The 13,974-nt window shown below is 42.8% G+C and overlaps 1 protein-coding gene across 6 annotated transcripts in view; it reads right to left on the minus strand.

The window, feature by feature from the left end:
- The window catches only part of ATAD1 (ATPase family AAA domain containing 1), a 53,369-nt gene that overhangs the window by 25,330 nt on the left and 14,065 nt on the right, over window positions 1-13,974 (minus strand). For 2 of the 6 annotated variants that reach the window (XM_038410646.2, XM_038410644.2), the window contains exon 1: window positions 5,649-9,355. The exons of 1 other annotated variant lie outside the window; for it this stretch is intronic. The gene's annotated coding sequence lies outside the window, so the exon portion shown is untranslated. Of the gene's footprint in view, window positions 1-3,208; window positions 4,980-5,109; window positions 9,356-13,974 lie in introns of those variants that run through there. 3 more of the 6 variants (XM_043519128.1, XM_043519126.1, XM_043519129.1) reach the window with 3 other exon arrangements.

Below are 13,974 nucleotides of genomic sequence, written 5' to 3' on the forward strand. Positions count from 1 at the left end.
GTTGTTCTAAGTCAGCCATAAAAATGTTGGCATACTGTGGGGCCATGCAGGTACCCATAGCAGTGCCACTGATTTGAAGGTATACATTGTCCCCAAATGTGAAATAGTTATGGGTGAGGACAAAGTCAAAGTTCAGCTACCAGGTTTGCCGTGACACTATCGGGGATACTGTTCCTGTCAGCTTGTAGTCCATCTTTGTGTGGAATGTTGGTGTAGAGAGCTTCTACATCCCTAGTGGCTAGGATGGTGTTTTCAGGAAGATCACCGATGGATTGTAGTTTCCTCAGGAAGTCAGTGGTGTCTCAAAGGTAGCTGGGAGTGCTGGTAGCATAGGGCCTGAGGAAGGAGTCTACATAGCCAGACAACCTGCCACTGTGGTGCAGCAGGGCTGCCTGCTGCAGCCCCACATTGCTCCTGGAAGTGGCCAGCACGCCCCAGCAGCCCAGGAGAGTGTCTCTGTACACTGATCCTGCCTGCAAGCACTGCCCCCACAGCTCCCATTGGCCGGGCACAGAGAACTGTAGTCAATGGGAGTTTTGGGGGCAGTGCCTGCAGAGAGGGGCAGCGTGCAGAGCCACCGTTCCCCCTGCCCCCATCCAAGGGCAGAGGCATAGTGGCACCTTCTGGAAATGGTGTGGAGCCTGCCTTAGCCTCACTGCACTGCAGACGGAGGTAAGTGCCACCCAGCAGGAGGCTGTATCTCAACCCCCAGCCCTGAGCCCCTCCCAGAGCCAGCACCCTGAGCCCCTTCCTGCACCCCGAACTCCTGCCTCAGCCCTGAGCCCCCTCCCAGAGCTTGCACCCCTCACCCCTCCTGCATGCCAACCCATGCCCCAGGCTCAGCCCAGAGGCCCCTCCCACACTGCGAACCCCTCATCCCCAGCCCAGAGCCCACACCCCCTCCCAACCCTCTACCCTCTGAAAGTGAGTGAGGGTGGGGGAAAGCAAGCAACAGTGGGGGAGGCCTTTGGGAAAGGGGTGGGGTTGAGTCCAGGTTGCCCTTGGGTTACCCTTAAAAACAGACAAAGTTATCTTGGGCATAAAAGGTTGGAGACCACTGGTCTAGGGTGACTGGGTAAGAGATCCTTTGACAACATGAACCATTTCTCCTCCATGGCTGACTTCCAAACTGAGCTGACAGCCAGGGCCCAGCTGGATGATTTAGAATCCAAGTACCCTTAATTTTTTTCCCCTCTTGGCTAACTGCTATTCAGTCATACATGCAAAGATCCTGCAGTCATGTTAAAACAGTGATGCCATTCTGTTCTGCCTGAATGCCATACATGGATTGAGCAGACTGGAGTAAAAGAGAACTATAGTTCAGTGCCTATCAGAGGACTGCTAGAGCTGGCTAACGTGTGCCAATACTGATCACTAAAACTTTTTTTTTAAAGTAATCTTTCTTTATTTTTAGGAATATTTTACTCTTAAATTTCCAATGTATACTTACACAAGGTAAAGCCTGCCTTTTTAGGAGTTCAATTAACTAATTAGAATTATGTACACAGTTTGCCGATTTTGTTAAACCTGGTTTGTTGAAGCAAAGGGAATAAATATATTCACCCAACACCAAAGAATCTCCAATAAGATGCTTATTTAGCAATCCCTGCATGATCAAATCACTTGTAGTGAAATACTACACTATAAGAAAAGCTTTTAAGATGAAAACTGGCTCTTTTGTCAATTTTTCTAAACTATTTTAAGACTTTGCTCTATTTATTTTAATGGATTTTTCTATAGTTCACTGAGAAAGTTGAGTCTTTCATTAACTGCCCTAAAAGTTTTGTCTGACCAATGGTTGCATTTTAATTAATTTTTTTGTTGCACCATTCTACCTGCTTGTACAATAGCCCTCCACAAGCATACAAAACTGGGCAGCTGCTCCGGTTTCTCTTTCACTCCCAAGGCATACTTTGCTTATTGGATCATTAAAAAATTCTTGACTCTCCAGACATCCAAGCAAGAGCAAACGCTACTCTTTTCAATATGTAAGCATAGATAATAGAGTGCTTTTATTCAGGGACCTTCCCTTTCTTCTATTTGCTATATTTTCCTGGTAAATTATAAACACTTAAGCTCAGGGACTATCTTTTTGTTGTATTGGTACAGTACCTAATACAACAGGGACCTGATCCATAACTGTGGCCTCTGAGCTGCTACCACAAAACAAAGCATACTGGCAAGCACCTCACCTCAAACCCTTTTAGGCATTTCCTCCTCCTCATAACCTGGCTCCAGTGCACACCATGGATTAAATGAGGGGGCTCAAATATCTTCTCTTGGAATTCCATCATCCCCTCTTTAATGAGCAGGTATGAGTGCCAAAATCATTGGTAATCAAGTCTTTGGAATCTGTCACAGTAATACCAATCACCTCAATACAGCCCCTGGCTATCCTAAATTCTAATCCCTAAACAGGCCCCCCGGCTTTCTTATAATCTAAGTCTTCTTTAAGTTACACATAGTTTACTTATATAAAGGTAAAAAAGGTACTAAGAAAGTGAGTAATTTATCCTTCCAACTGTAGTTTCATTTGCTATAAAAACACTTTTTATTGTGGCAGTATTGTCTGAAAAGAGTCAGACCACACCAAGGACATCAGGAGGTCACAAGATTGAAGGAGAGGTTGCAGCATGCCTTCTCTGCTTTTAAAACATCCAGTATGTCTCATGGGACTCTCCCCAAATAATCGGCCCAATGTCAAATGCATATAAAGACTATAGGATATATACTAGAGGGCAGGTACAGTAGCACAAACTAACATTCCATGCAAAGAAGCACTGCTTTTTTGCATGAGCACTTTAGTCAGTGAGGAAAGGGTTTAATATCATAGAAAGCTCTGCCAATACATGTTAAAAACATGCTCCACAGGAGAACTGCTTCATTCAGCATGCCCCGTTTGGAAGCATCCATGTGCATTAAACAGTTAAATTAGCTATAACAATTCTGCTTAGACTGTCAGTAAAACGTGCTAAAAAAGTTGAACAGCCCCATAGTACAGCACATAAGACCATGTTGAATTTTTAATCCTAAAAACTCAATCAAAGCAAAACATTTTTCATCAGAATCTTTACAAACATTTTTAACTAAAGCCTATTTTCCTGCCAATTCCAGCTTTCTATCTCCCTGCTGTTAGGGCACACTTTTTTAAAAACAACCCAGAGAAAGAGATTTGTTTTTATAATTGGTAAATTTATGTTCCCCGCACATCTCCTCATCTGGAAACTGTCAAACCACTTTTTGTTTTACACATGCCCAAGATCACCAGTTCACCTTCAACCAAAGTCTAAACCCAGAATATTTTGACCTAATACAAGAAAGCCTGACAGTGTTAAACAGGGGGGTTTATAACTGGGAAACAGATGTAACCCAACATGCATACAAAATAGTAGTCCTAACGTTTGAGCTACAGTACAGAACATACTGTCAAATAGTTGTTGGGATACTGGACTTCCTTTCTCTCTGAGGGCAGATGGCATCAATTATATATGGTTTAGTCCCTATTGCAAGTTAATCCAAAAACCATGCTATAAATTTGTCAGAAGCTCAGAGGGAAACTGTTTTTAAAAAAAAAAAAAAAAAAAAAAAAACCTCCAACCCTTTTCTTTAGTATTTGGGTGAGCTAAAGAATTCTCACAAGGAACATGTAGCTCTTCCCATCAGGGTGGATTTGAGTTAAATCACTTGTCAGGAAGACTCTATTTAATCATGGATTTCTACATAAAAATGCATTCTTGTTGGTTATAACCTTAATACATAGTATTCACAACTCAGAGATAGATGAGACCCAAACTGGGTCTCTTTTAGTGCCTCCTCTCATTATAGGTTTTCCTTTCTATTGAGATCTACCATACCATTTTCTCACATCAATGAAGGCTACACTCAAAGACCTCAAGACTTCTGGAATATGTGGCTCAAACAGTTTCACCTTTGTTTCCACTGCCTGTCCCTCCCTTCTCACATTTATCTTCAGACTTCTTCTCCTTGTCCAGATCTAGTCCACCCCCAACCATCTTCTAGTCACTTAACTTTTTGAAACTTTTCACTTTTAGAGAGAGGTAAGGGATTGACTCTGTGTACACAAATTTGCAAAGGAACAATAGAGTTGAGGTCTGTTTCTCACCTCTCTTTTATTTAAAAACATTTTTGCTGTTAACAAGCATGTTATCCCACACAAATCCACAGTTTGAGAACTGCAAAAATAAGCATCTTGGATGGTATCTTCTAGACCAGGGGTCAGCAACCTTTCAGAAGCAGTTGGCCGAATCTTCATTAATTCACTCTAATTTAAGGTTTTGCGTGTCAGTAATACATTAACATTTTTAGAAGGTCTTCCTATAAGTCTATAATATATTACTAAACTATTGTTGTATGTAAAGTAAATAAGGGTTTTAAAAGGTTTAAGAAGCTACCTTTTAAAATTAAATTAAAAGGCAGAGCCCCCTGGGCCGGTGGCCAGGGCCTAGGCAGTGTGAATGCCACTGGAAATCAGCTCGCTTGCCATAGGTTGCCTACCCTGTTCTAGACTGAGCACTGAGTCCCACTGGATAGATAAAAAGATTAACCTAAATAATCTATACAGAAGCCCCAGGAACCCCATAAGATTGGGTCCCTAATCCATGAACTATTGGAACTCATTTACAAAACTTTTCTGAAACATTACATGAATATATTGTCTCATCCTACAGAATTAGAATTTATAATCCCTATTCCATGATGAGAGATCTTTGAGCTATAATGTATCTATCTTTTGAGGTTTTTCCCCTCAAAAAGCATTTTATCAAAAAAAATCCAATTAAAAAAAAATGGGATTTTTTTATTTAAAATCCACCCTGCTTCCCATCAAGTACCAGCATCAGCGGCTGATCACAAATCTGGGCCTATGCTGTCCATGCACACCACAATCAGTAAACTAGAAAAACATGGAAGTGACACAGTCGGGAGACGTTAGGTCTATTCCTAGCTCAGCTGCAGACCTTCTATGCATCCGATGAAGTGAGCTGTAGCTCACGAAAGCTGATGCTCAAATAAATTTGTTAGTCTCTAAGATGCCACAAGCCCTCCTTTTCTTTTTGCGAATACAGACTAAGACGGCTGCTACTCCGAAACCTATGCAAATCGTTCAATGTCTACAGGCTTCAATTCCCTATCTGCAAAACAGGAGTGACATGGGGTATTGGGACGATTCAAGCATATAAAGTGCTTTAAAAACTGAAGCTAGAGGAGACTAGGGGGCACGCTATTATCGCCAGCCACTGAAGGGCAACAGCGCGGGTACCTCCTGAGCAGGGTGGCTGCTCACTCAGGAAGCGGCGCTGACGGGCCCCCCGGGGCTGCCGCAGGGGCAGGAGAGGGCGCGGAACGACCACTGGAGGCCTGGCGGGGGCAACGGCGGGCGAGAAACGATGCAGTAGGAGGGCAGGGACTGGAGCCCGGGGCGAGCGGCGCAGTGGCGGGGGAGGCAGCCCCGGTGATGGTGGCGGGCAGGAAGCACCGTCCCTCTCTTCCCCCCCGCCCGCCCGCCCTCGAGGCGCCGGCTGCTCCCCAGTCAGAGCCGCGGGTCAACAAGAAGCGCGAGGAAGTGCGGGAATCCTCGCCTGTGCCCTCCCCGCTGCTCCGGCCCGGCCCGCTCCGCACGCGACACTCACCCCCAGCCGGGCGGCAGCGTGAGGCGGCGGGTCACGGGCGGCGCGCGCCAGCAGGAAGGAAGGAAGGAAGGAAGCAGCCGGCCCCGGCGGCGAGTCCCTGTTAACTCCCTCCCCCAGCCCCGCCGCAGGAAGCCCCGCACAAAGGTTCCGCCTTGGCCGGCCGCGCACGGCGCAAACGGGGCGCGCGGTGGGCAGCCGGCGCCGCTTCCCTCCCTCCGCTGGAAGCTCACGCAGACCCGGCTGCTGCCCATGGGGCACTGCCGGCCTCAGGGATCCCGGCAGCTGAGCGCCGCCCGGCCCGGCAATCACCCACGGCCGGATGGTCCCGCCGCTGCGGGGCTCAGCACCGCCCGGCGCGACAACCTTGGACTGCCAAACGATGCCTGTCGCCTCCCCGCCAGCTCACTCTGCAGCCAGCGCGGAGCCGCCGCGCTGAGGGTGAATCCGCCCCGCCGTGGCAGCCTGCTGCTGTTACCGATTTGGACAGGTATCTATACACCGGGATCGCCGTTCCGCTGCAGGTCACCGTGACAGCCCTCAAATCCGTACTCCCTGCTGTGCCTTCGGAGGTGCCCAAGTCTTCCTGCTCCCAGTTACCCATTTTTTAATACAAAAATCATTTAAATCTAAATCTTGTGGTCAGATTTAAATAGTACAAGTCCTGCTGTAATAAGTAAATAATTCATTTTCATATGTAATTTTAAATGGTACCTGGAACTGGTGCAGAATTTAGCTCTGACTTGCTGCAGAACACACCCGGCCTTGATTACTATCCATATTTTACAGATTAAAAAATGTAAGCACAGAGAGGTAAAACTAGTTGTTGAAGGTCACACAGGAAGTAACTGACAGGGCTGGGAATCTTCTTTCCCAACAATTCTTTCCTAGTCCTCAGTTCTAGCATCTATATACCAACATACTACTTTCCTAATGCAATACAGATGTTTTCATACAGCCAAGTGCAAGTTACTGGATATAGATCAATTAATCTACTGAGAACAAGCAGTTAGAGGTATATAAATTATTAATGATTATGTCTCTGATCCTGCAACACTTATACACATGCTTAACTTTATGCACAAGTACTCCCATTGACTTAATTGGTGTTTCTCATGCTCATGATGTTAAGCATATACATAAATCTTTTTAAGACTGGGACCTATTATATTTGAGTTGTGTCTTATCACATGGAGACAGATGGATTCCATAAGCATGCTTCAGCTAACTGGCTTCCCAAATAATATGGGACAGATCCTTAGCTCATGTATCTTGTCTTAGCACCACATCACAATTTACACCAGATGAGGATTTTTCCCTATTTAACTTCTAATTTAAAATTGACTGAAATGTTATTCCAAGGGACGATATAGTAGCTTTATGCTAACAGTACAATAATTGTATTATTACAAACAAACTATAATAATCCAATAAATAAAAAGTTAAAAATGTTATTCCAAGTACAGAAAATTTGTATTTTAGTTTGTCACCAACTTCACTTCTAAGGTTTGACAGTCATCTGTCAGATTCTTCTAACATTACTTTTCCATCTTTCATAGACATCAAATTGTTTTGATTCTCCTTCCACCCAAAAAGTAATGTGTCCATATGGTTCACTCCCAAATCCATCAGTGGCACTTTTAGTATTAGGCGTGATGGGATGAGGTTGCTTGTCAAGAGCAAGATTATCCCTAGGGGAGAAGCATTCTGCTTCCAAAGTATTTCTATCTCCTGCTGGGTCAGAACCCAAATTCACATTGCCTATTTGATAACATAATTCAAGGCTGGGCACATTTGTTGTTGTTAATATTATCTTCATTTCTCTGGTTTTGATAAAGGGAAGAGACTTGAAAAATGTCTTCAGTTTTCTGACAATAAAAAAGGACAGTTTTTTATAGAAGGGGTACAGCATCAAATCTAAGATTTTTATACAGCTATTGATATATAAAATTTAAGGAAACTACTTAATCAAGAAACATTTATTATTTGTTTTTCAATTTACTGCCTCAGCTGTCTGATTACTGCAGGACCATCCACTAGTTTAAAAAAAGTAAGGGTAAAAAGTTAAGATTTTACTACACTTACCTTCTATGTTAGTAATATATGCTAAATAAACCTAAAAAGAAAAGCCCGAGTAGGTCTTGCCTTGAGTAAAATGTCCATGCCTTTTAGGTACAGTTGCTGTGCAATACTTTGTGAAGTCTGAAAGATGAACTAGTGAAAATTATTTGTTTTCCTTCACTCTCCTTCATACCCCTACCCCACCCCAGCCTTTTCTTCTGGTCCAAATCTTAAATTTTGTACAATTGTTACATATTGTATGTCTAACCAACAGCCACATAAATACAAGAGGTGTAAAATCAACAAAGTGCACATATTAAACAATAGGTGCCTGACCAGCACGTGCATAATAATAATACAATAGCTGTCTGACTAGCAAAGCCATAATAAAATAGTTGTGTGACCAGAATGCATATCAAAAACAGTTTAACACTTCAAACACCTTATTAGTCTAAAAACATTTCTAAGCCTTAAGTGGGATATTCAATGCTACATATGTAAACAATTCTATTTTGGTAATACAAAGCTTTTACTAGCAGAGAACAAATAATATTTAATGTCATAATGAACAAACAAACTTGTGTTTATAGCTTATGTATCTCAAAACTTACTTGGTTTCATTCAAAGTTTCCAAAAAAAAATATTCACCTTTGTTCAGACACACACTATGAGAAGTATCAGTTCAAAAGCATTTTTGATAGAAGTTGAGAGGTGGAAACAGGGACTTGCAATAGAATGTTTCTTACAACCTTAACAATATATATTTCATTATTACCTTTTAATTGAAAAGACAACATAAGTGAGAGTTACCAAAGATTCTTTAGTGTCACCTTCACAAATATCTCTCCATATTGCTTTGGGGGTGGAATAATGACCTCAGATCTGGGATTCATCAGTCATGAAGTAAGGAAGTATGGTTTGAAATGTTAATTCTCAATTCCCATAAACGCAGATTGATAGATGAGGCAAAAAATGGTTCCAGATGCTACAGTTTCCAAACTATTCATCTGTGCTCACTTTTCTCTATCTTTATAACCTGGAGCAATTTTACTGTAAGTAGGCCACCTGCATTCTCAGATTTATCTGAATATGGAAAAATGCCCTTGAATGTGTTTGAAAAATGGAGGGTTGACACTTATCCTCATTTCTAAAAATCTGAAAAAAGCTGGGTTTCTAAACCTAATAAGCAAGCAGCTTGACTATGTGATTCATGCAAATATCTATGAAAAAAATATTTTTGGAAAATACCTCATTAAATAAAATTGTCATGACAAGTTACAGGATCTCCACTCTTCCGTTTCAGAAATACTCTGTTGGAAGGCAGACTGGAACCCTTTCAGTGTAATTTAAATAAAGGAAAAAATGGTCTTGCAGCAAAAGCACAGAACAGTGAGCCAAGAGATTTTGGTTCTTTTCCTGGTTCTGACCTGATGTCTTGTGTGACCTTAGGCAAGTCAGTAATCATCTTTTCAGCTTTAGCCTCATCTGCAAAGTGGTGATGAAGAGATCTAACTTAGGGGTCTTGTGATGCTTAACTCATTAATGTTTGTAAAATACTTTGAGATCCTCAGATGGAAAGTGTTGTTATATAAATACATGGAAAGTATATTTATTAACTACAGTGGGAGAAAGCTTTTCCTTTAGGAATTCATTTTAAAAAAAACCAAAATAACCATTAGAATACTTACCCCTTAATGTCTCATGTCTCTCATGGAGCCCTGGGGACCTTCTGATTTATTACAGTGCTTTTCACCAACCTTCTACTTTCAATGCCTTATGTCATAATTCTTCTGCTCAAAAAGAAGTATATGGAACTTCCTTTAGAACTGCAGCTGCGGTAAGGTGCTCTTCAGGACTGGATCAGCACCCAGTGGCCCAAGGAGCCATAAAAATGTTGCTTACAGCTTTCTTTGCAGCCTCTTTCCCGCCTCCAATCTACACTGGGCATCAGACAGCCAGTCCTGAAAATGTGGACCTCAGTTGTTATCTGCAGTCAAACACCTGTTAGAAATTCAGATCTTTTTCCTTGGTTTCCTAGGTCTTTAAGATATTCAAACATTATTCATCCACCAAGAAGCTATAGTGGCAGCTCCTGCTATTTATTCTTGTATCTTATTCTTGGGTATTATTTTCCCAGTTGACTCCAAATTTAATTATTAAATTTCCTTTCTTACTTATATTTTTTCTTCATGTGACCTGACTCTGCAATTAGCTCTTAATTCTTCTACTTTACTTTACTTGTGGTTACTTTGTGTCCTTCTCATGTCCACTGTATCTCTCATCTTCACACTCTGCCCCGATAACTCCCCTTGAGCTACTTTCCCACCCTCTCAGCCCCTACATCTAAATGTTGTTTTCCAAAAGACTTTTCCTAACAAATGCCTAGTTGCCATGGTACATCCTGATGGAATGTTGCCAGAAGCCCCAGCCACCCAGCTCAGAATCTTGTTTTAAAGGAAAATCATATACTTTACTATTCAACTTTTCAAACTTTTTCATATCGTGTACCACTAATAGACTGTCTCATGTATCACTTTTTCTCACATTCACAACTGCATGAACCACCTCTCCTTCATGATCATATAGGCCACTTCCCCTCCATTTCCAGATCACATTACATCCCTATGGCAACTACAGCAATTGCTTACATAGAAATGTAATATTAGGAAAATATTTAATATAATTTTAGCTGTCTTTTTGTATAATTTAGAGCTAGGAACAAGCAGGAGAACCAAAGCCATTTGACCAGTTAGCTCTTGATGGACAACTAGGAAATGCTCTGTGGACCACAGTTTGAGAACTGTCATGATATTTTTCACTTCTTGTCCTAAATTACTATATAGCATTTCTATGTGCTGATAAACAGTTGGCCCAATTCATCTCCAAAGTGGTCAGTAATGCAATTCAGAGGTGAATAATGCAATTTCTGAAGACAGAGAAGTTTGCAAATCCCATTGAGATATCTCATGATGAAAGTCACATAAATTGAAGAATTAAAATTTTGCTCCCTCTGAGACATTGAGGCAATTCTCTTTTAATCCCATCTTCCTATTTTCTTTCATTTTATATTATAATTTCAACAATAATACAAAATAGAAAAAGTTAAAGTTAAAGGAGAATCTTTGTAATGAATACAAACTCTGAGGTTTTGAGCCACTTATCTGATATTGTCTTCAATAAGTCTGTCCTTGCATCAGTTTAATTTGTTTTCTTCAGTGTTTTAAAACTAGCCTCTCTCTGAGATAGAGCTGTGCAGCTCCATTTTGTCCCTACCTAGAATTTCTCATGTGTTGGAAAGGGGGTTAGTACCTCAGTCAAAACAGCCACTGACTGACTTGGGATTCTCTTTCACTTTGGCTATGAAAAGATAGGAAGTTTATTACAAAGTTAATAGTTTTATTATTGGATATTATTAAAAATCATCCATGCACAGCTGTATCCGAAGCTGGAGGATTCATCCAACCTCTCCCTTTTACTAAGAGTATATCTACATTGCAAATGAAGGTGTGATTGTAGCTAGCTAGCACGGGTAACAATGGCAGTATAGATGTGGTGGCATGAGCTTCAGCATAGGCTAGCAACCAGAGTACCCAAGCGTCTCTAAGGAGTATGTCTACGCTACAAAGAAAACCTGGGCTTAGACTCAGGTTTAAGCCCAAACGCGCCTACTGTCCACACATGAAGCCTTCTGAAATGCACCAGAAACCTCTGAAGACTCAGGCCTGCAGACTTGCCCAGGGGTATGGGTCCAAGCCTGAGTCCTGTTGTGGATCAGATTCAAGCCCATCCATTTTGCAATGTAGATGTAGTGGGAGCCCAGGTCACCAAGCTCATGTTCAGAGAGTCCACCAATTTTGTCCCATGATCTCCTAGGCCTGTGTTTCCTGGCCCTTCTTTGTCCAAATTTCCCACTCTATTCCCAGGAACTGGAAACAACCTCCTAGCCAAAATATAGCTGCTAAACATTTTAACCCTTCCTTTCCACATGGACTGCTCAACTGTAAACTATGGCCAGCACTAAGAAGAAGTTCTAAGCTAAGCATGCTGCTAGCTGGCCAGAGGAATACAGCCAGACTCGGGTAAATCTGTCTTGTGAAGAGAATAAGAGCCATGACTTCAGCAAGAGCATAAAAAAGACCACCTATACACAAGAATCTTGGAGAGGCTCATGGCAATGGGAATCTACCAGACTCCCAATCAATGCTAGGAGCGGGTCAAGCACCTCAAGATTGCCTACTGCCAAACCATGGATGATAACCACGCCTCAGGGAACGCCCCATCTACCTACTTCTTCTACGAGGAATTTGATCAAGTGCTGGGAACTGCCCCCCACACAGAGACCACAGCGCTGCATGACAATCTCCTGAGCAGGTTTATAACCCCAGAATTAGAGGCACCACTGGTAGATAGCCTGCAGCCTCTGGATGAACCCCTGCCTCCCAAAATAACTCTGTTGCTGGTACTTGTCCTGGATCAGGCTATGCCACTGGAGCAGCTTCAGCACATCCTGGGGCCATATTCAGAGAAGCTCTTTGGGGACGGTCCTGAGGAACAGCCCATTGCACAAGAAGCACTAGCACCTGTAACATGCTCCTGGGAATACCCAGAGTTGTGAGCCACTGTGTTACTTCTCTGCCTCAGCAGGAGTGAGCTTTGCTGGCGATTAGACTTTGTGTCAGCTCCCTGCCATTCCGGTCTGTCTTCCTCACCTGCAAACTCCTTGAGACTCTGTCAGTCTTAACCTTGCCTAGCAGGTAACAATCAATGAACTCTGGTCTCCAAGGTTCTCAGAGATGTCTCTCTGCAACGCACAGCACATATCACTCAGTGTTTCTCAAATGTGGCCACAGTGGCCGCATGCAGCCACCAAAGCCTTTTCTTGTGGCCACAGCCTTCAGGGTGGTTATTCAGGGGATGGGGGGCAAAGCAGCGGCCCCTCTCTCTGGCGACACAAAAGCTGGAAGAGCAGGCAGCCAGTGAATTCCGCACCTTCCCAGGGATGGTGGGGTCTGGCTTCCATTCTGGGGTGGCAGATGGCAGGCTCCAGCCATGGGGCTTTGGGCTCTGTTCCCTGAGCTCACCACCCCTCCTATCACCCCAGCTCCTGCTGCCTCCCTACTGCCCCACTGCCCCTGGCTCCCACTGCCTTTGTACCCACCTCCCAATCCAAGGCTCAATTTGTCCCCGGGATTGCCAAGGCTGAGTAAGTCTGCTGTAAAAAGTGATATTTGTGTGTTAATATCACTTTTCACAGCAGACTTAATAGCTAGCAAAACTTAAAAAAAGGCAACCAAAAAAGCAAAAGAAACAATAAGAAAAAAGACAAGAGCTGGTGGCTGCACACTGAGGCCACCAAAACTTTTTCGTGAGAACCACTACTCTACATTCACAGAAGATACTAAGTTTGCTGCTTTTTTAAAGAGTCAGTACATTACAGCTTATTAACTTAACACCCTTCCCTTCAAACACAGCACTTAATTAGTTTATTGATCCCCTGGGTTTCAGTCTCCTCTCTCCCTTGGCTGGGGATGAAAAGATGCTGGATGTGTTGGCCAAGGCCATTGAACAGCTTGGCTATCAGAGAAAGAAGGACAGAAGACTAAAATGAGAAAGAGGCTGCCCAGCATGAGTAGAAATTGGCAGCAAAATTCCTGGAGCACGATCCTAGGAAGATGGAGCACAGCAGAAGGAGTTTTTTTTTTTTTTTGAGAGGCTGATTGCTGTCAGGGCCATCAGGCTACAAGCTCTAGCTCCAATCCCTTCACACTAAGTCTCTTAATGCTACCAAGTCCCGCAGCCTATGCAGCTTTTGGACAATCGAGGGGTTGACTGCTTGATGGCCCAAGCAATGAACACTACTTGAAACAGTCAAATATAACTTGTTCATTCCTCCTTGCCTGTTCAGCCACAACCCTTGTGTGCAAAACACACCAGAAGGACCAAGGAGAATGGGAACACAGGGAGGACACAATTCCAGCAACAGTGAAACTGCAATGGTGGCAATGTTTGTAGTTGGGCTGTTCTGCACTTTTGTTTGTTTGCTTTCTTAACATGCACTGTTTTTGTTTACTGTCTTTTACATCTTGATGACAGCTGGTCTGCCTATAAAGATTTTAAAATTATAATTTTTATGTACGTGCATGTTTAAAAGAAAGTGTCTAATTTGCAAACAAGGCTACATGAGCAGGTTCTATTAAATTAATTAAAATGAAACTTCATCAGAGTAATCCACGAACTGTGTGTTGAGGTATATAAACAGATTTAATAA

This window comes from Dermochelys coriacea, chromosome 7 (genome assembly GCF_009764565.3).
Source record: "Dermochelys coriacea isolate rDerCor1 chromosome 7, rDerCor1.pri.v4, whole genome shotgun sequence".
In the NCBI taxonomy this organism is placed as follows: Eukaryota; Metazoa; Chordata; order Testudines; family Dermochelyidae; genus Dermochelys; species Dermochelys coriacea.